A 23,339-nucleotide genomic window follows, 5' to 3' on the forward strand; every position below is an offset into this window, starting at 1 on the left:
ACGATGGCTGGTCACAGTGGCTCATGCCTATAATCCTAGCACTTTGTGTGGCTGAGGCGAGAGAATCACTAGAGCCTAGGAGTTCTAGACCAACCTGGGCAACATAGCAAAACCTTGTCTCTACAAAACACAAAAATTAGCCAAGCATGGTGGTACACACCTTCTGTCCCAGCTACTCAGGAGGCTGAGGCAGGAGGGTCACTTGAGCCCTGGAGGTCAAGGTTGCAGCGAGCTGAGATCACACCACTGCATTCCAGAGTGGGACTGTCTCAGACAAACAAAAACTCTCGTGACGTTTTCATAGTGACGAAATATTGGTCCATTTGATTACAATGTGCTGATGGCTGCAAGTTCAACAGGAGGCTTTCCCATATACTCCACCTCCTCACCCAAACCACTATACCAAACAGACACCTGTCCATAGCCACGCACTTTATGGCCTCGCTTCAACATCATTACCTTTGTCACTGGCCAGCATGTCATCTCCTAGGCCTCTGTCTCAGCCCTGATCACCCACTCCTAAGCTGCATGCCTCCATCAGCATGTTCCTGTTGCAACTATCAACCAGGGGCCACCAAGGCCACAGGAGGCCACTGAGGCCACAGGGGTTCTCCTGCATTGACTGGCTGGTCCTCAACCACAGTCTCTGGGGTCACCTCCCCCAGGGCTTAGCCTTTATCCGAGGATATAGAGATGGGCACCCAGAGCTCCTGCCACACTCTCTTCCAGGGCAGGGTTGAGGGCGGGGAAGGTCGGGGCCCCAGTGGAAACAAGACCTGAGGGACTGCATACCCAGCTTTGAAGGTCTGCACTGGAAGGCCCCAGCCTGCTTCAGGCCCTGAAAGGGCAACGAGGAGGGTCCAGTGCTGAGCCCTTATCCTCAATGATGCCAAGGGGTAGAAGACTTTCTGGCCCTTGGAGAAGAGGCCCAGCCATGGGGTGGCTGAAATGGATGATCTCAGATTATCTCAAGACCAGAGCTGATCCCAGAAACTGGTCCTTCCCTGAGTAAATGCTTCCCAGAGAAGGCCAGAGGACATGCTGTGATGATGCAGCTCTCCAAGATGCTCCTCTGGGAGCGAGAAGGGAGGCAGAACCGGAGGTCCTGTGCTCCTCTTTTGAAGAAGGGAGAGGTTTAAGGCCATCAGCATACTGAAGAGGAGAAGCCAGTACTATGAGGGAGACATGGGATGGGGTGACAGGGGAATGAGGCTCCTGTGTCCAGTGGGGATAGATCCAGGCATAGGGGAGGGATTGCCTTGGATGGGAAGAAGGGAAGCCTTTGAAAGGATTAGAATAGGACAGCTTGGGCCTGGGAGGAGCTGCAGATTCCAGGACTTTCCATCAAGGGTTTCTGTTTTTTCAAGAAAGTGGAAGGTGAGGTCATCTTCTGAGTGTATGGGGGAGGGAGGAGCACTATTTTACTTGTTACCTGCTAGAAACTGGGCTAAGCACTTCATCTGATAAACCTCATTTGACACCTTGAGAATCTCACGAGGCATGTGCAGTTGGTCATTTGTATCCACGGGTTCTACATCCTCAGATTTTTTTTTTTTTGGTGGGGGGACGGAATCTCGCTCTATTACCCAGACTGGAGTCCAATGGCATGATCTCAGTTCACTGCCACCTCTGCCTCCCAGGCTCAAGCGATTCTCCTGCCACAGTCTCCTGAGTAGCTGGGGTTACAGGTGTGTGCCACGACGCCCAGCTATACATCCTCAGATTTAACCAACAGCAGATAGACAATATCTGAAAAACAAAACAAAACAAAAAATAACAATACAACAATAAAAATAATACAAATAAAAACAATACAATATAACAACTATTTGCATAGCATTTATATTGTATTAGGTAATCTAGAAAATATTTAAGGTACACAAGAGGTTGTACTTAAGTTACACGCAAATACTTCTGCACCATTTTATATCAGGAACTTTAGCATCCTCAGATTTTGGTATCCAACAGGGTCCCGGAACCAATCCCCTAAGGATACCCAAGGAAACTGTCTATTACACTTCTGTTTTACAGATGTTAACACTGAGGCTTAGAAAGGTCGTTTGGACAGCCCAAGGTCACAAAAGCTACTAAATGAGCATCAGGACTCTACTATTCCAAAGTCGTAAACTCTACACTATTAATAAAGAGGCAAGAACTGATGGGACCAAGTCCCTGAGGAAATAGAAGTAGCTCTGGACAACAGAAGGCAAACTTCTTCCTCTGAGCCAGGAGCAGGAGTAGGAGAGATGGAGTCCACAAGTATTGTTTGTTTGTTTGTTTGTTTGAGATGGAGTCTCATTCTGTCACCCAGGCTGGAGTGCAGTGACGTGGTCTTAGCTCACTGCAACCTCCACCTCCCAGGTTCAAGCAATTCTCCTGCCTCAGCCTCCCGAGTAGCTGGGATTACAGGTGTGCGCCACCACACCCAGCTAATTTTTGTATTTTTAGTGGAGACAGGATTTCACTATGTTGGCCAAGCTGGTCTTGAACTCTTGACCTCAGGTGATCTTCCTGCCTTGGCCTCCCAAGATGCTGGGATTACAGGCGTGAGCCACCGCGCCTGGCCAAGTCCACAAGTTTTTAATGGGAAGAAAAGGCTGCCAAAAAGCTTCCTTTCTGGTGTCATCAGGGACAAGGATGTCTGGCATGATTCGGAGAAGTAGACAGGGAGTCAGGTGAGAGTTTAAGGGGTCTTTGGTGAGGGTAGGGGACAGGAAGGGAGCTCAGTGGGGAGGGGGTCTCTGTGGAGTTCCAGATCTCCCAGGTCTTCAGCCTGCTGGAGCCCAGGATCCCTGAGTGTGGAGACCCTGAGGAAAGGGCCACTCTCTAGTGTCAAGCATTCTCGGCCTCAAGGATCCAGCCTGCAGCATGAGAGGGCAGTAATAATCCAAACAGCAACATACAACATACACAGGAGGGACATCACAGGGCTGCGGGCAGCGGGTGGGTGCACAGGGAATGTGGAGGTGCCAGAGGCCTGAAGCCCATGGCAGCGCTGGGGCCTGTTCAGCCATTGCCAGAAGCCAGGGTGCCTTTCCCTGACCAGGGAAGACCCTGCCACTAGCCAAAGCCACCTGAGGCCTTGGACGCATTGGCTTTGCCTGTTTGGAAAATGTATAAGGGAATTACCAGACGGCTGAGAGGAGGCAGCTCTTCACCCAGGGCTGGGGGTTCTCACATTTGCAGAGGCCCCCACACTGCATGTGCTCTTTAGCATGGTTCAGCAGCCCCAGAGCAGGGGCCAGGGAGGGGAGTAGGGCTTAACCAGGGGCATCTGGGGCAAGACAGGGTGGCAGGAGGATTTAAGGGGTTAGGCAGAAAGTGAGGAAGTGCCTCAGACACTCGTTTTAAACCTACCGCCTGCAAGAAGTCTTCCTCAAATCACATGGGGGATATTGATTTTGTTTTCTATTACCTGAAAATCGTCTCCCCATCGTTTCTGAGAAATCCGCACTATCTCACAGCTCATTGGCATTGCCAACTTGCCTCCAGTGGGCACAGCCAGCCTAGCATCTTATATAAACCCTCCCCAGTGGACACAGGAAATTGGACCAGGGTGGGTTCCTGTCCCAAACTGGGTGGGTGAGAGCCCTTTGCTGGGGAACTTGGAGTTGTTGCAAAGACACCCCAAAACCGTCTGTCTACCTCTTAGAGAATCCATAAACATGATCTGTTACGGCATTCATTCTCTGCCATGGGAACTGGAAACAAAGAACTGGAAGAGAGAGAGGACAAAACAAACATGCAGAGAAGAGAGAAATGGAGAGAACTTCCTAAGTTCTTACAACACTCCAGTCTCTGCCTTTGGCTATCCCTGAGGCCCTGCTCGATCCCTGGCATTTTGTCCTTATGATAAATTCTCCTCATTGCTTAAGTTCTCTCTATTCTCTTGTAGAGAGTAGAGAATTCCTTACAAACTTAAGAGTCCTAATGACTCGAATCTCCCCAGCCGCTAGAGTATTTCAGTCCTGTCTCCCTTCTGTGATGGATCCACTATTGCCCTGAGCCATATTTCACCTTGAAGATGACACTAGGGGTTTCTTCTTTCCTTGGAGACAGGGTCTCACTCTGTCTCCCAGGAGAGAGTGCAGTACACCATCATTGCTCACTGCAGCCCTAACCTCCTGGGCTCAGGTGATCCTCCCACCTCAGCCTCCTGAGTAGCTAGAACTACAAGTGTGCACCACCACAACTGGCTACTGTTTTTAATTGTTATTTTTATAGAGACACGGTCTCACTATGTTTCCCAAGCTGATCTCAAACTCCTGGGCTCAAGTGAGCCTCTTGTCTCCCAAAGTGCTGGGAGTATAGACATGAGCCACTGCATCTGCCCCCCCCCCAACTTTTTTTTAATTAAAGGCAAGTTTATTCTTTTTGTACAAGTATCTTCAGGTACTTGTAATTTTACAGTTTATAGTTATACATATAATTTTAGATGATTAAGAAAGGGATCCATTTTATAAGTTGAAGAGGTCAAGATGAAAGTGTTTTTCCTTTTGACACATGGTTTTAAAGCCATGGTCTTTGCTATAGATATTAAAGCTCCAAATGAAAGTATGGTTCTCCATTCTACAGGAGAAGTCTATTTTCTTTTGTTTCCAGCAAAGCTTTCAGCCCGCAGCCTCCATCATGGCACTAACTAGCTATACATGAGTGACTGGAACACACCTCTCTACAACTGGCCCAGTCCCCAACGGGTATGTTGAAAGAGGCTATCTTTTAGGACCCTATAATAAAGGAATCCTTTATCAAAGAACATGCCCAAACCAGGTGCAACAATCCCACAGACTCTACTAATGCACACTTTATTGCCAGGGACAGTGACATTCATGGAGAGCAGAACAGAATCCTCCTCATTTACTAGAAGCAGCCAAATTCTCAATCTCTTCCAAAGGGAATGAAGATCCAGCATGCTCCTCTGCCACTCCTCTCATGAGCAGGTAGGAGAGTGGGCACTCACTGGGCAGAGCCAGAGAGGAGGGGCAGCCATCAAAGAGAAAGAGGATGAAGCTAGGTTCCATCTTCTATGTCAACTTCAACCAGTTGGTTGTGCCTGTCTAGAGTGCTATGATGACAAAGAATCTGAGGCCACTTTCAGGTTCAAAAAGAATTCATGGGTTGATTAACAATGTCTGCCATGGGCATGGATTGGGGAGGGGCTGAGTGCTCACCATGTATATTCACTGACCTTGCCATACATACAGCACACAGCTCATTGCCACCCCTGTAGACACTCGTAAGGCATACTTGTTGAATGAATACATGACAAGAATGATTATCTAAGGGACCCCTTAGGTGGGATGAGTGACAGGGATGCAGGACACGAAAGGTGTGAGGAGGAATAGAACAGATAAGACAGAGACATGTGATGCTCTCGGTTCAGGAATCAAATACACAGGTTTGAGAGACCTCTGTATTCATCAGGATGCTTCTGATCTAAAGGGTTTCAATTTTCTTATAAAGGAAACATTTGCTTCATGTAACCAAACAAAAGAGACCAAGAATAGGTCTTGCTTCAGGTATGGGTGCATCCAGGAGCTCACGCACCGTATCTCTACATGCTACTCAGCTGTGCTTTCCTCTGTGTTGTCTTCATTCTCAGGGGGGCTCTCCTGAAATGGTCACAGAAATAGCCAGCAACCATTTCAAGGCTTGCATACATACTATAATCTTAGCAACTAAAACAAACAAACAAAAAATCCCAGGGCTGATTTTTTGTTGTTGTCTGTTTGTTTTTAAAGATGGGGTCTTGCTCTGTTGCAAGTGTACAGAGTGTTACACTCACTCTGCAACCTCAAATTCCTGGGCTCAAACTATCCTCCTGCCTCAGCCTCCCAAGTAGCTGGGAATACAGGCATGTGCCACCATCCCCAGATAATTTCCAAGTGCTGCCTAATTTTGCCCAAACTGGATCATGTGCCCACCCCTGGAGCCAGAGAGAGAAGTGAGCTCCACTGTAATCATGTGGGCTGAGAATGAGGAAGGGGTTATTCTTTACAGGAAAATGGGGATGTTGCTACCTGAATAAGGGGAATGGGTGCTGCCATCACATACTTTCCATTATATTCCCTCAGGCTGTGGGTTTTTCCCATCAAATCAGTAGCTACTGGAGAGCAAGGATGTTGTCCTGTTTATCCTTTCATCCCCAGCACCCCACACAAGACCTGACCCAGAAGTTTCCAGACCCCTCCTAGCTGATTCAAGACCTCATCCATGTCTTACTGACAGAGTGAAATGACCAGGAAGGAGCTCTCACACCATCCCTGCCCTCCAGCCCACAGATCCTTCTGTGACTATACCCATCTGTCCAGCCTCCTGCCTATTATGATGGAAGATGTGTTCCTCATCTGCTGTGAGAGTGGTTTGCTGCCCAGCCTTTGTTCCCCATCTTCCTGTTATCAACCCCTCGGATTTCCTTTATGAAACTACCCATTCCTATTCTCAGCCATGTGATCTGAATGAGACCGACTCCATCCCCAATTCCAAGGATACACCATGGTTGGCTTAAACCTTTCCATATATTCCCTGCTCCTGGCCACACTGGTCAGTTCAGGGATCACAGTGATCAATGAAAAATGACCCAGGGGACAGCCACCTGCCAGAGTTTTGGAAAAGAGAAGCGTCAACCCTCCTCCTCAGGTGCTACCAGAAAAAAACTCCCTCTCTTCTCCTGGTTGGTGTGGCATGAGGACTTGAGTTCTGGAACTACTTCCAGAACAGCAGCCCTGGGTAGAGTCCAAGATTGAAGTCAACACTACAGGAGGCAGAAAGAAGAGACCAAACGACGTCAGGGCCTTAGTCATCTCTGGGGCAGTCGTGCTGTAACCACAAGGCTGGGGAGGCAGAGAACAGTATTGTCACCCTCAGCTTAGACCAAACATGATTCAGCACTGGGGCTGGCCACCTTCCTGCCCTGAAGCAAATTTTGGTTTGATGAGGAAGGCAGAAGGTAGAATGACATTAGGGCGGGTAATTCATTGTGTCTGTCACACACCCTACCTTTGCTACTGTAGTTACTGATAACCAACTGTATTGGGAAAGTCAGTTTCAGTTGGAATTTTCTGTTGCTTGAACTTCAGCCTTACTTGTTGCCAGCATCCTTACTTGGGCTCTGGGGCTGCCATTTTCACTTTCTTGGGTTTTCACTTCTGAAATGGGCTCTTCTCCCTCCTGCATCAACTTTCCTCCCTCGTTCCCAAGAAGATATAAACACGCTTCAGGGCCAGCAGTTCTCAATGGTGGCTGCACACTGGAATATCCAGAAAGCTTTAAAAAATGCTTAATACTGGCCGGGCGTGGTGGCTCACACCTGTAATCCCAGCACTTTGGGAGGCCGAGACGGGCGGATCACGAGGTCAGGAGATCGAGACCATCCTGGCTAACACGGTGAAACCCCGTCTCTACTAAAAATACAAAAAAACTAGCCGGGTGTGGTGGCGGGCGCCTGTAGTCCCAGCTACTCGGGAGGCTGAGGCAGGAGAATGGCGTGAACCCGGGAGGCGGAGCTTGCAGTGAGCCAAGATCACGCCACCGCACTCCAGCCTGGGCGACTGAGCAAGACTCTGTCTCAAAAAAAAAGAAAAAAAAATGCATAATACCTGGGTCCAATGCGCGGAATCTGGGGAGGGACCTAGGCATTGCTTTTTATATTGCCCAGGCTGGTCTCAAACTCCTGGCCTCAATCTCCCGCCTTGAAACCACGAAGTGTTGGGATTACAGGTGTGAGCCACCATGGCTGGCCACAATTTCTTTTTATAACTTTACAAGTTTGAAAAAACAAATAAGATAATGCAAAACAAAATTAAAATGAATGCAAACATTTTATCAAAGGCCTATCTCATTCTGCTTGGACCTATCTTAGGATTCTCCACAAAATTCAGCTAAGAAGACTTAAGTTTTACCTCCTCCAAGGTACTCCCTGCTTCAGCAGAAGTATGTAGAAAACAGCAAAAGGCGCTAGAATGGGGCTATGGATGCAACCGGTAGGGAATTAGAGGTGGAGAAGAGCAACAGGTTGATCTTCTAGGTTATTATGGATAAAAGTGGAAGACTGAGCACAAACATTGACTTTTTCTCCCTCCAAAACCCCATTCAAATGGCAGTAAAAGAATTTTTTTTTTTCTTTTTTTTGAGGTGAAGTTTTACTCTTGTTGCCCAGGCTGGAGTGCAATGGCACGATCTCGGCTCACCACAACCTCTGCCTCCCAGGTTCAAGTGATTCTCCTGCCTCAGCCTCCCAAGCAGCTGGGATTACAGGCATGTGTTACCACACCCAGCTAATTTTTTGGATTTTTAGTAGAGACAGGGTTTCTCCATGTTAGTCTGGTTTTGAACTCCCGACCTCAGGTGATCCTCCCACCTTGGCCTCCCAAGGTGCTGGGATTACAGGCGTGAGCCACTGCGCCCAGCCAATAATTTTTTTTTTTTTTTCTAATGGTGTTGTGGTCCAGGTGCAGTGGCTCACACCGGTAATCCTAGCACTTTGGGAAGCTGAGGCAAGAGAATTACTTTAGTCTAGGAGTTCGAAACTAGCCTGGGCAATGTAGGGAGACCCAGTCTCTACAAAAAAAAATTTAAAAATTAGCTAGGCATGGTGGCACATGCCTGTGGTCCCAGCTCCTCAAAAGGCTGAGGTAGGAGGATTGCTTGAGCCTGGAAGGTTGAGGCTGCAGTGAGCCGTGATTATGCCACTGCACTCCAGCCTGGGTGACAGAGGAGACCCTGTCTCAAAAACAAAACAATGGCTCAAGCCTGTAATCCCAGCACTTTGGGAGGCCGAGACGGGTGGATCACGAGGTCAGGAGATCGAGACCATCCTGGCTAACATGGTGAAACCCCGTCTCTACTAAAAAATACAAAAAACTAGCCGGGCGAGGTGGTGGCGCCTGTGGTCCCAGCTACTCGGGAGGCTGAGGCAGGAGAATGGCGTGAACCCGGGAGGCGGAGCTTGCAGTGAGCCAAGATCGCACCACTCACTCCAGCCTGGGCGACAGAGCAAGACTCCGTCTCCAAAAAAAAAAAAAAAAAAACAACAAAAGTGGTGTGGTAGATTAAACATGTACACTGATTCTTTCCTCCTCCTTCTATCAAGAGGGTCTATCACAGACTAGCCCAGAGTCCATTTCCCTCCCACGTGGACTCTGGGCTGGTCTGTGACTTGCTTTGACCCGTGGGATGCATCAAAAGTGACACTGCGCCAGCTCCTGGTCTGGGCTGCAAGAGGCCTCTGGGATCCGTGCACCATGTAGCGAAGTTCAGGAAGGATTATTAAATGATGAGTGTCCACGTGGAGAAAGACCCAGCCGGCCCCCAGCCATTCTGGACATGTGAGTGGAACTATTCTTGGATATTCCAGAGCCAGCCTATCTCCCAGGCAAATGTAGTTGCAGGAAGGACTCCAGCGGACACTACATGCAGCCCTGCCCAAATTGCAAAATCATCTGCAAATACGTGGTTCTTGGTGTTTTAAGCTACTACGGTTTACAGTAGTTTATTCTGCAGCAATAGAAAATAAGCACATGCCACAAATATCAGAAACAAACAGGCTGGGCGCAGCGACTCACGCCTATAATCCCAGCACTTTGGAAGGCCGAGGAGGGTGGATCACCTGAGGTCAGGAGTTCAAGACCAGCCTGGCCAACATGGTGAACCCCGTCTCTACTAAGAATACAAAAATTAGCTGGGCATGGTGCTGCACGCCTGTAGTCCCAGCTATTCAGGAGGCTGAAGCCAGATAATCGCTTGAACCAGCGGCGCGGTGTCCGGAGCTGTACGCCCCGGCCATAGCGAATAATAATTAATGATTAAAACGCCTGAGCTCTATTCATTTCCACCTTCTACCTCCTCCCTATCTTTGCCTTTTTTCCCCTGTACTAATACCTCGTTAAAGATGGCGCTCTTCCTGCTTCTTCTTCACTCACTTTTCCCACGCCCGGGAAAATTGTTACTTAATAGCGCAAGCGCAACATGACGTCCCACCAGAGAAACCGAAACTAACCTGGCCACGCCTTCGGCAATGAGATCATTTCCGCCTTAGCCCAACCCCTTCCCTTCCAAGTGTATATAAGGCAGTGCATTACCTCCATTAAACGAGACTTGATCAGAGCACTGTCTTGTCTCCATTTCTCGTGTCTCTTGTTCCCCAAATTCCCACCCCCTCCTCCAGGGCCTGCTCTGACTATCCCGCGGGCCGGGATACGTGGCGCCCGAACAGGGACCTGGAAACGAGGGACTCCGTGAGGAAGAGGACGCCAAAGGACGGTCGACCGCTAACGAAGACAAAAGGAGTCAAACTCTTCCGATCACCGCGGGAACCTGCCGCGTCAGAATCGAAGGTAAGTGATGCGTCCGAAATGGGACAAGAATTAAGCCAACATCAAATATATGTAGGCCAATTAAAAGAGGCTTTAAAGATACGAGGAGTAAAGGTTAAAGGTAATGATTTGTTTAAATTTTTTGATTTTGTAAAAGACACTCAGGCCCAAATGCAATATGACCCTGGACTGTTCTCACAAATCCAGGCTGCTGCTACAAAAGCCTGGAGAAAACTTCCCGTTAAAGGAGATCCAGGGGCCTCGCTCACAGCGGTTAAACAAGGACCCGATGAGCCATTTTCAGACTTTGTGCATAGACTTATGACCACGGCAGGTAGAATCTTTGGAAATGCAGAAACGGGTGTAGATTATGTTAAACAGTTAGCTTATGAAAATGCTAACCCCGCCTGCCAAGCGGCAATCAGACCTTATCGAAAGAAAACAGATTTAACAGGATACATTCACCTTTGTTCAGATATTGGGCCCTCATATCAACAAGGCCTAGCAATGGCCGCCGCTTTTAGTGGCCAAACAGTAAGAGACTTCCTCATTAACAAAGGTAAAGATAAAGGGGAATGTTTTAGATGCGGTAAAAGGGGACACTTTGCAAAAGATTGCTGTGAAAACCAAAATAAGAGTCCAGAAGCAAAAATCCCAGGCCTTTGCCCAAGGTGTAAAAGAGGAAGGCACTGGGCAAACGAATGTAAATCTAAAACTGACAGTCAAGGAAATCCTTTACCCCCCAGGCAGGGAAACGGGATGAGGGGCCAGCCTCAGGCCCCGAAACAAACATATGGGGCAGTCAGCTTTGTTCCAGCCAGCAACAGCAATCCATTTCAAAACTTAGTAGAGCAACCCCAGGAAGTGCAGGATTGGACCTCAGTTCCACCTCCCACACAATATTAACACCTGAAATGGGACCGCAAACCTTAAATACCGGAATATATGGACCCTTACCACCTAACACTTTTGGGCTACTTTTAGGAAGAAGTAGTGTCACCATGAGAGGCTTACAAGTCCTCCCTGGAGTTATTGATAATGATTATGAAGGAGAAATTAAAATTATGGCCAGAGCTATTGATAGTATTATTACTGTCCCTCAAGGAGTTAGAATAGCTCAGTTACTCCTGCTACCTTTGGTTAAAACAGATAATAATATCCAATACTCTAATAGAAATAGAAAAGGTTTCGGATCATCAGATATATATTGGGTGCAACCAATTACAAATCAAAAACCCTCTCTAACCTTATGGTTAGATGGGAAGGCATTCACTGGACTAATAGACACAGGGGCTGATGTAACTATCATTAAACAGGAAGATTGGCCCTCTCATTGGCCTACTACAGAAACTTTAACTCACTTGAGAGGAATTGGACAAAGCAGTAATCCTAAACAAAGTTCTAAATACCTAACATGGACAGATAAAGAAAACAATTCAGGCCTCATTAAGCCATTTGTCATCCCTTACCTACCTGTTAACCTTTGGGGGCGAGATCTGCTCTCTCAAATAAAAATTATAATGTGTAGTCCAAATGATATAGTTACTGCACAAATGTTAACTCAAGGATACACCCCTGGTAAAGGTCTTGGAAAAGGAGAGAACAGTATCCCACAGCCTATACTGGTTTCAGGACAACTTGATAAAAAGGGGTTTGGAAATTTTTAGCTCAGGCCACTGACATACCTGCACCCCAAAGGTGCGCTGACCCCATTACTTGGAAGTCAGATGAGCCCGTTTGGGTTGATCAGTGGCCTTTACTCAATGATAAACTAAGTGCTGCCCAACAGTTAGTGCAGGAACAACTAGCAGCAGGACATATTGAGGAAAGTAATTCCCCTTGGAATACACCTATTTTTGTTATTAAAAAGAAGTCTGGTAAATGGAGACTCTTACAAGATTTAAGAGCAGTAAATATCACTATGATCCTTATGGGTGCCTTACAACCAGGATTGCCTTCACCGGTTGCGATTCCTCAAAAATATTTTAAAATCATTATTGACCTTAAAGATTGCTTTTTTACAATTCCCCTTCACCCTGCTGACCAGAAAAGATTTGCCTTTAGTCTTCCATCTACAAATTTTAAACAACCAATGAAGCGCTATCAATGGAAAGTCTTACCTCAGGGTATGGCCAATAGTCCTACCTTGTGTCAAAAATATGTAGCTGCCGCTATAGAGCCAGTCAGAAAAACATGGGCACAAATGTATATTATACATTATATGGATGATATTTTAATAACAGGAGAAATTGGCGAACAAGTCTTACAGTGCTTCGCCCAACTCAAACAAGAGTTAACAGCAGCCGGACTACAAATAGCCCCAGAAAAAGTACAATTACAAGATCCATACACTTATCTTGGTTTCCAAATTAATGGACCCAAAATCATTAATCAAAAGGCCGTTATACGTCGTGATCATTTAAAAACTTTAAATGATTTCCAAAAATTACTGGGAGACATAAATTGGCTTCGACCGTACTTAAAGCTCACCACAGGAGAGTTAAAACCTCTTTTCGATATATTAAAAGGAGACTCTAATCCAAAATCCCCCAGGTCCATTACTAAAGAAGCATTAATAACACTCCAACAGGTAGAACATGCCATTGCAACACAATTTGTTACCAGTATTGATTATTCTCAGCCATTAATATTCCTTATTTTTAACACAACAATAACCCCTACTGGCCTATTTTGGCAGAACAATCCCATTATGTGGGTACACCTGCCCTCCTCCCCTAAAAAGGTTTTGTTGCCTTATTATGATGCCATAGCTGATCTAATTATCTTGGGAAGAGAAAACAGTAGAAAATACTTTGGAATAGAACCCTCTACCATTATACAGCCCTACACTCAATCACGCATCCATTGGCTGTTACAAAATACGGAAGCCTGGCCAATTGCTTGCGCTTCTTATACTGGCGCGATTGACAACCATTACCCACCTAACAAACTTATTCAATTTTGCAAACTTCATGCGTTTGTATTTCCCCATATTACCAGTAAAGAACCTCTCAATGACGCATTACTAATTTTCACTGATGGATCTTCCACAGGACTTGCCGCTTATACTTACAATAATGTAGTCGTTAAATTCCAGACCACTTATACATCAGCTCAGCTGGTCGAATTGCAAGCTATAATTGCAGCACTATCAGCTTTTCCTTGTCAGCCACTTGACATTTATACAGACAGCGCCTACCTGGCTCATTCAATACCCCTCTTAGAGACCGTGTCTCAAATTAAACATATTTCAGACACAGCTAACCTATTTTTACAATGTCAACAACTTATCCGAAAAAGGACTACTCCCTTTTTTCTTGGGCATATTAGAGCACATTCAGGATTACCGGGACCTTTAACACAAGGTAACACAACAGCTGACACGGCAACAAAAACCATAGCCACAGTCACTACAGACAATTTGCAACAAGCGCAAAAACACATGCCTTACATCATTTAAACGCCCAAACCTTAAGACTTATGTTTAAACTTACCAGAGAACAAGCTCGACAAATAGTTAAACAATGCGCCAACTGCATAACATATTTACCTGTTCCCCATCTAGGAGTTAACCCCCGAGGACTCATCCCCAACGAAATTTGGCAAATGGACGTTACTCACCACTTAGAATTCGGTCAACTAAAATATATCCACGTATGCATAGACACCTATAGTGGATTCATCAGTGCAACTCTCCAAACAGGAGAGGCCACCAAACATGTCATAGCTCATTTATTACACTGCTTTTCCATCTTAGGAATACCCAAACAAATCAAAACAGATAATGGCCCCGGTTATATAGCCAAAACCTTCTTACAATTTTGTAATGCCCTACAAATTAAACATACCACAGGCATTCCCTATAATCCCCAAGGACAAGGTATAGTAGAAAGAGCTCATCTGTCATTAAAAACTATTATCACAAAATTAAAAGGGGGGAGCTGGTACCCCGTGAAGGGTACCCCCAGAAACATACTCAATCATGCCCTGTTTATCCTTAATTTTTTAAATTTGGACAGTCATGGAAAATCGGCTGCCGACCGTTTCTGGCATCCTGAATCTCAAAAACAGTTTGCAATGGTAAAATGGAAAGATCCACTTGATAGTTCATGGCATGGCCCCGATCCAGTTTTAATTTGGGGAAGAGGCTCAGTGTGCATCTTCTCACAAAAAAATGATGCAGCCAGATGGCTGCCTAAAAGATTGGTAAGACAAATAAATCATAACCATTGTCAGTCCAGGGAAGATAAATCTCCCTGAGAAGTTCTTTCCTTCTTGTTTTTCAGAAAATGAAGCCTAACATGAAATTCCTTTGGAGAATAATCGCTCTATATAACATAGTGACAGTCTATGCAGGTTTTGGTGACCCTCGTAAGGCAAAAGAATTATTACGAAAACAATACGACCAGCCTTGTGACTGCAGAGGGGGACAAATATCTGAACCTCCGTCAGATAGAATCACCCAGGTGACCTGCACGGGCAAGACAGCTTACCTAATGCCAAACCAGTTATGGAAATGTAAGTCTACCCCAAGAGATACCTCACCTAGCGGGCCGCTCCTAGAATGCCCTTGTAGCTCTTTCCAATCTTCTGTACATAGTTCCTGTTATACCTCCTATCAACAATGCAAACCAGGCAATAGAACATATTATACGGCCACGTTACTAAAAACACAAACTGGAGGCATCAATGACGTACAAGTATTAGGACCCACTAATAAACTTGTATAATCTCCTTGTAACGGCCAAAAAGGAAAGCCTGTTTGTTGGAGCACTACCGCCCCCATTCACATTTCTGATGGAGGAGGCCCATTAGATACTGCAAGAATTAAAACCGTCCAGAAAAAATTAGAAGAAATTCATAAAGCTCAATATCCTGAACTTCAATATCACCCTTTAGCCCTGCCTGAGCTTAGAGATAATTTTAGGCTCGATGCCCAAACCTTTGATATCCTCAATGCTACTTACAATTTACTTCAAATGTCCAATACAAGCCTGGCCCACGATTGTTGGCTTTGTCTTAAAATGGGCCCCCCTATTCCTCTAGCCATACCTAACCTTTCATTGCCCTATGTCAATTACTCAAATGAATCCTTAGTAAATAATTCCTGTCCTATTACCCCCCCCCTTAGTTCAACCGATGACGTTTTCTAATTCCTCTTGCCTCTTTTCACCATCATATAATAACACTAAAGAAATTGATTTAGGCTATGTTGTGTTTGGCAACTGTACTTCCATAATCAATGCCACCAACCCTTTGTGTGCTATAAATGGCTCGGTTTTCGTCTGTGGAAACAACATGGCATATACTTATCTACCTACAAATTGGACAGGGCTTTGTGTTCTGGCCACTCTTCTCCCCAACATTGATATCATCCCTGGAGATGAACCTATCCCCATCCCCGCTATTGAACATTTTATTTATAGACCGAAACGAGCCATACAATTTATTCCCTTGTTGGCTGGACTAGGAATCACCACTGCTTTTACTACAGGAGCCACAGGCCTAGGAGTCTCACTAACCCAATATACTAAATTATCCAATCAATTAATTTCAGATGTACAGACCTTATTCAGTATCATACAAGATTTACAAGACCAAGTAGACTCGTTAGCTGAAGTAGTTCTCCAGAATAGAAGAGGTCTAGATTTGTTAACGGCAGAACAGGGAGGGATATGTTTGGCTTTACAGGAAAAGTGCTGTTTTTACGCCAACAAATCCGGAATCGTCAGAGATAAGATAAAAACTTTGCAAGAAGAACTAGAAAAGCGCAGAAAAGGCCTGGCCGCTAATCCACTATGGACTGGACTCGATGGACTTCTCCCCTATCTCCTGCCATTTCTTGGTCCTTTACTCACTCTTCTACTCTTCCTCACTCTCGGGCCTATAATCTTTAATAAGCTTATGGCATTTGTCAGACAACAAATCGAGGCCTTCCAGGCCAAACCTATACAGGTTCATTATCATCGCCTTGAGATGACTGAAAATGGTGAGTCTTATTTACCTTAATAAGACCACCTCCCCTGTGTGCTGAACTGGACAGTCAATGACGGGTAAGAGGACACTATCTCCATCAGAGCCTAAGACAGGAGGGCAGCCCTTGCTGCTGCCTTATCCCATGACGGGCCTAGAAGGTGGGGGTGAGTTGACCCAACCTAAGACAGGCGCAGTTCCCGAGGGGTTTTCTCATCATAAAAATATAAAAAAGGGGACCTGTCCGGAGCTGTACGCCCCGGCCATAGCGAATAATAATTAACGATTAAAACGCCTGAGCTCTATTCATTTCCACCTTCTACCTCCTCCCTATCTTTGCCTTTTTTCCCCTGTACTAATACCTCGTTAAAGATGGCGCTCTTCCTGCTTCTTCTTCACTCACTTTTCCCGCGCCCGGGAAAATTGTTACTTAATAGCGCAAGCGCAACATGACGTCCCACCAGAGAAACCGAAACTAACCTGGCCACGCCTTCGGCAATGAGATCATTTCCGCCTTAGCCCAACCCCTTCCCTTCCAAGTGTATATAAGGCAGTGCATTACCTCCATTAAACGAGACTTGATCAGAGCACTGTCTTGTCTCCATTTCTCGTGTCTCTTGTTCCCCAAATTCCCACCCCCTCCTCCAGGGCCTGCTCTGACTATCCCGCGGGCTGGGATAGCGCGGAGGTTGCAGTGAGCCGAAATCGTGCCACTGCACTCTAGCCTGGGTGACAGAGAGAGATTCCATCTTAAAACAAAAACAAAAAAAAAGAAACAAAAATCCAAAATACCTTATCACTAATATCCTCAGAGAAGATCAAATATTGCAACCATGAAATACAAACAGATTACTAATAAAACAAATATACACAAACTGGGTATGGTGCCCCATGTCTATATTCCCAGCTACTCAGGAGGCTGAGGTAGGAAGGTCACTTGAGTCTAGCAGTTCAAGGCCAGCATAGGCAACATAGCAAGATGTCATCTGTGAAAAAAATATGATAGGAGGAATAATAATAGGACTAGAGGAGAAAGTTGAGAAAATCTATTAGAAAACAGAACAAAAGGAAAAGTGATAGAAAATTGGAAATAAAATGGAGAATAAATGAAACTGAGAATGGGAACTGGAGAGCCAGTTTGGGAGATCCCACATCTAAAAGTATAGAAGTTCAAAAAAGAGACACTGATAAAATCAAAAGAAGGAAATAATCAATGAAATAATACAAAACATCTTCCCAACACTGAGGGTCATGAATTTCAAGACTGAAAGGACCTACTGAGAGCACTGCACAGTTAATAAAAATAGACTACACCTTGGCACATCATTGTGAAATTATGGAAGCTGGGCCAAAGAGAGGCTCCTAAAAGCTTCTGGAGAAAATATCACATCATATGAAAAGAATTAGGAATGCAAATGACTTTAGGCTTCTTTATAGCTGCTGCCAGTGGAGCAGTGCTTTCAAAATTCTGAACCAAAAAAAAAAAAAAAAAATTTCCGAATTATTATTCAAGTGTATATAAAGATTATAGGCATTTCCAGACATGCAAAGTCTTAAAAACTTCTCCTCCCTCCCACGTACCCTTTCTTACTAGCCCATGAAATAAGCCAGGAAACAACACAACATGAGATCCAGGAAACAAAAGCTCCAGCACAGCAGAGAGGTAAAATGAAGGTGAAGGATGGTGGTGAGGCAAGAGCTCAGGAGGAACAGGAAAGAAGCCAAGAGCACACACTGGAGAGACTCCCTCACAAAGTGGAACCGATTGAGAAATGGATGTGCCCGAACTGATAGAGAGGCAATCTGAACAAGTGGTGACGTTTCGGATTAAACTAATGAAAAATATATAGAAAACTAGACCAATAATATAATCATTATTATCTAGAGAAACAACAAAAAGTTTTGTAAGGAAGAAAAAAATAATTACAGTATACTATAAATGTCCCCCATGAATAGCACATCTATAACCAAAATCATGTAAACACTGAGTGTCGGTTTGCTCAGTCCTAATGAAGCTGTATTAGAAGGATGGGAGGTGAGAAAGGTTTGCAAATGGGAGCAAGACTAGGAAAGAAAATGAAATCCTATCTTCCAGGCCAGGCACAGTGGCTCACGTCTGTAATCCCAACACTTTGGGAGGCCGAGGTGGGTGGATCACAAGGTCAGGAGTTCAAGATCAGCCTGACCAACATGGTGAAACCCCGTCTCTACTAAAAATACAAAAATTAGCCAGGTGTGGTGGTGCGTGCCTGTTATCCCAGCTACTCAGGAGGCTGAAGCTGGAGAATCGCTTGAACCTAGGAGACGGAGGTTGCGGTGAGCCAAGATTGCACCATCGCACTCTAGCCTGGGTAACAAGAGCGAAACTCCATCTAAAAAACAAAATCCTATCTTCCATAGGGGGAAGCCAATATTTGCCTAAAGCTGAAAAATCATTACATAAACAATGCATGCATGCTATTTTGAGATGTAGCGGTTTAGATTATCAAGGAAAGTAGTGAAAGTTATTGTCTTTCATGACAGGGAAAGCACAGAAATGGAGCAGGAGGCAGTTGTTGGTGAGAGATTTGTAGACCTACTTGACTCTTTAAATCATATGCATCTACAACTTTGATGAGAATATTAGAATTTAAAAGGAAGAAAAAGAGAAGACAGGAAAGAGGAAGGAAGGAAGGGAGGGAGGGAGGGAGTGGGGGTGAGGGAAACAAAGGCCTGGTGCAGTGGCTCACGCCTGTAATCCCAGCCCTTTAGGAGGCTGAGGCGGGTGGATCACCTGAGGTCAGGAGTTTGAGACCAGCCTGGCCAATGTGGCAAAACTTCGTCTCTACTAAAAATACAAAAAAATTAGCCAGGCATGGTGATGGGCACCTGTACTACCAGCTACTCAGGAGGCTGAGGCAGGAGAATCGCTTGAACCCAGGAAGCAGAGGTTGCAGTGAGCTGAGATGGTGCATTGCACTCCAGCCTGGGCAACAGAGCAAGACTCCATCTCAAAAAAAGAAAGGTAGGCAGGAGCCAAATCATTCATGGGTTCAAAGATGGGGTGCACATGACTCAATGGACATTTTTAAATCTCAAGTAAACCCCTTTCCCAGTCAGGGCTCAGATTTCTTCATCTATATCTTGAGGGGTTGGATGACGACTCCTGTTCAACCTGTCTGAGATCATCATGAGCTGTAGGACAGAACGTAATAAAATATTTAAATGATCAAGGGCAAAGGTTCTATTTTTCTAACCTTTTAAGTGGGAAGGGTAATGTGTTGTAACAAGGTTTGAGACAGGCACATCTCATATGTGAGCATAAAAACCCAACCATCAGGTTTACCAAGTACAAAAGGATCAAGGGCAGCGGTTCTAAAGAAGAATCACCCCACTGTAAAATGTAGATTCCCTGGCTAATCTTCTGGGGAGTCTCCCTCCTTGGTGTGAGGCAAGGCTGGGGAACTGGCTTTCTTTCTTTCTTTTTTTTTTTAGACAGAGTCTCACTCTGCTCATTCTGCCACCCAGGCTGGAGTGCAGTGGCATGATCTCGGCTCACTGGAATCTGTGTCCTGGGTTCAAGTGATTCTCCTGCCTCAGTCTCCTGAGTAGCCGGGACCATGGGCGCCCACCACCAGACCCAGCTAATTTTTGTATTTTTAGTAAAGATGGGGTTTTGCCATGTTGGCCAGGCTGGTCTCGAACCCCTGACCTCAAGTGATCCACCCACCTCTGCCTCCCAAAGTGCTGGGATTACAGGTGTGAGCCTCTGCACCTGACCCGGAACTGACATTTTTAACAAGCATTCAAAGACATCTGATGCCAGCCGTCTGCTTGCCATACGTTGAGCAATGCTACTCCAGGATAAGTCCTTGGAGGTGCAGGATCACAGGTTTAATTGAGATAATACCGCAAATCAATTCCCTTTTTCAGGGAGAAAGTGTCAATTTGGTATTGATATGTTTTGAGCACCCTTTTAGCATTAGATAATCTTCTGGAACAGGGAGCAGGCCGCAGGCAATGGAATCTACCTGGAATTGAATTACACTGTTCGGTTTTCATTGCATTCTTACCTTCTATTATGGGAAATGAAATGAATTTTCGATTTACGATAATTACACAAAGTTTCCTTTAAAATAGATTCACTGAAATTTCTAAGTATCCAAGGATGTATTTATTTTAGGATGAATAGACAATAAAGCATTTTCACTTTTTCCTAGACTCACCGGATTTGGGCACATGGATACCTGCAATATTGATTTGTATTATGAGAGTGATCTAATTATCACAAAAGGAGCTATAATCACTAACTTATCATTTATAATAATGGTTAGTGGTACCCTTACAATAATGTACAATCCAATGTTCAAAAATTATACCACTTCAGTTTGGTTTGATCCTATCAATTTTCAACAAATGTCTTGGCAGGCCGAGGCGGGCAGATCAAGAGGTCAGGAGATCGAGACCATCCTGGCTAACACGGTGAAATCCCGTCTCCACTAAAAATACAAAAAAATACAGGTGCCCGTGGTGGCGGGCACCTGTAGTCTCAGCTACTCTGAGGCTGAGGCAGGAGAATGGTGTGAACCCGTGAGGCAGAGGTTGCAGTGAGCCGAGATTGAGCCACTGCACTCCAGCATGGGCGACAGAGCGAGACTCCGTCTCAAAAAAAGAAAAAAGAAAAAAAAATTTTTTTTCAATAAATGTCTTAAAATTTAAAAGCAGGCTGATTAGTTTGGAACCAGACTACAAGTAGAGCTAACATTTGGTGAATAAGAAAACATCACACTACATTTTGGATGTATGAAAGAAAACTTGACCATTTGAAGATACATGAATAAAAAAAGTACTATAAATACTACTTTAGGAAAAAAAGAGAGTGATCTATAAATAAAAACATTTGACGTATTTGAAAACGTGTGGGTCTTGCATATGATTCACATGAGAAATCTAAAATTCAACCTAGCAATGGATAAGAATTAAGAATGGATGGTTTGGGCCGGGCGCGGTGGCTCACGCCTGTAATCCCAGCACTTTGGGAGGCCGAGGCGGGCAGATCACAAGGTCAGGAGATCGAGACCACGGTGAAACCCCGTCTCTACTAAAAATACAAAAAATTAGCCGGGCGCGGTGGCGGGCGCCTGTAGTCCCAGCTACTCAGGAGGCTGAGGCAGGAGAATGGCGTAAACCCAGGAGGCGGAGCTTGCAGTGAGCCGAGATCGCGCCACTGCACTCCAGCCTGGGCGACAGAGCGAGACTCCGTCTCAAAAAAACAAAAAAACAAACAAACAAAAAAGAATGGATGGTTTGGGCAAAGGACATTAACAGACATTGCTCCAAAGGTGATACATGAATGGCCAACAAGCACATGGAAAGATGCTTAACATTACCAATTATGAGGGAAATGAAGATCAAAACCACAATGAGATACCAATTCAAGCCCATTAAAATGTCTATTATCAAATAAACAGAAAATAACAAGCATTGGTGGACAAACTAGAACCCTCCTCCTGCACTGCTGGTAGGAATGTAAAATGTGGCATCCATTGTGGAAAATAGTATGGTGGTTCCTCAAAACATTAAACATATAGACTGGGTGTGATGGCTCACGTCTGTAATCCCAGCACTTTTGGTGGCCAAGGCGGGTGGATCACCTGAGGTCAGGAGTTCAAGATCAGCCCAGCCAATGTGGTGAAACCCTGTCTCTACTAAAAATACGAAAATTAGCTGGGCGAGGTGGCAGGCGCCTGTAATCCCAGCTACTTAGGAGACTGAGGCAGGAGAATTGCTTACACCCGGAAAGCAGAGGTTGCAGTGAGCGGAGATCATGCTACTGCACTCCAGCCTGGGCAACAGAGCGAGACTCAGTCTCAAAAAAAAAAAAAAAAAAATTAAACATACAGTTACCTTATGCTCCAGCAATTCTACCACTTGGTATATATCCTAACGAACTGAAAGTAGGAACTGAAACATGCAATACTGGTTTTCTGTTCCTGCGTTAGTTTGCTAGGGATAATGGCCGCCAGCTCCATCCATGTTCCTGCAAAGGACACGATCTCGTTCTTTTTTTTTTTTTTTTTTTGAGACGAAGTCTTGCTCCATTGCCCAGGCTGGAGTGCAGTGGCACGATCTCAGCTCACTGCAACCTCTGCCTCCCGGGTTCAAGTGATTCTCCTGCCTCAGCCTCCTGAGTAGCTGGAATTACAAGCAGGTGCCACCACGCCCAGCTTACTTTTGTATTTTTAATAGAGATGGGGTTTCACCATGTTGGCCAGGCTGGTCTCGAACTCCTGACCTCGTGATCCACCTGCCTTAGCCTCCCAGAGTGCTGGGATTACAGGCGTGAGACACTGCACCTGGCCACGATCTCATTCTTTTTTATGGCTGCATAGTATTCCATTGTGTATATATACCATATGATAAGTCACTCTCACTTCAGTTGGCCTTCATGAAACACTGTGACAGACACAATGGCACAAAGTGTCTATCAGCATCGTTCTCCTCCTACCTCATTGACTGATCTTTGCTGCTTCCACTCCTTTGCATGACTTCCAAATATCAGAGGGCCTTAGAGCACAGCTCGTGCCTCTTCTCCTCTCCACTTATGGGATATTCTCTGCCTAGTGATCTCCACCAGCCTGTGGTATAGACACACCTGTGTGCTTGTGACTCGAAGATGCACACCTGGAGTCCTGAGCTCTATGCCCATATGTGAGTTCTCCACTTGGATGTCTAATGGTCATCTCAAACTTAGCATTTCCAGACCGAAAACCCCAAATCTGTTATTTCCCCAAAGCCCAAATCCGTAACTTCCCCTTGACATCTCTTCCCCAAATCCCTCCCTCACTGTGCTCTTGCCTTTCCCTCCTCCAACAAGCCAAACTTTTCCTAACTGCAGGGCCCCTGCAGGAACAGTTTCCTCTGCACAAAACTCTCTTCCCCGGACAGATCCTTTCACTTCCTCTGAGCCTCTGAGGGCCTCCTTTCCCACTCTGCTTCTCACTCCTTCACATCAGTCTGTTTCATTTCCTTCATTGCACTTACTATCATCTGAAATTATGTATTGGTTTACTT

General features: G+C 45.3%; 1 pseudogene; it reads right to left on the reverse strand.

Annotated features, from left to right (window-relative positions):
• Positions 1-19,528: 19,528 nt before the first annotated feature.
• On the reverse strand, positions 19,529-19,626 carry LOC112425341 (small nucleolar RNA U13; annotated as a pseudogene).
• Positions 19,627-23,339: the final 3,713 nt, after the last annotated feature.

The sequence above is a fragment of the Macaca nemestrina genome, chromosome 17 (assembly GCF_043159975.1).
Source record: "Macaca nemestrina isolate mMacNem1 chromosome 17, mMacNem.hap1, whole genome shotgun sequence".
NCBI lineage: Eukaryota > Metazoa > Chordata > Mammalia > Primates > Cercopithecidae > Macaca > Macaca nemestrina.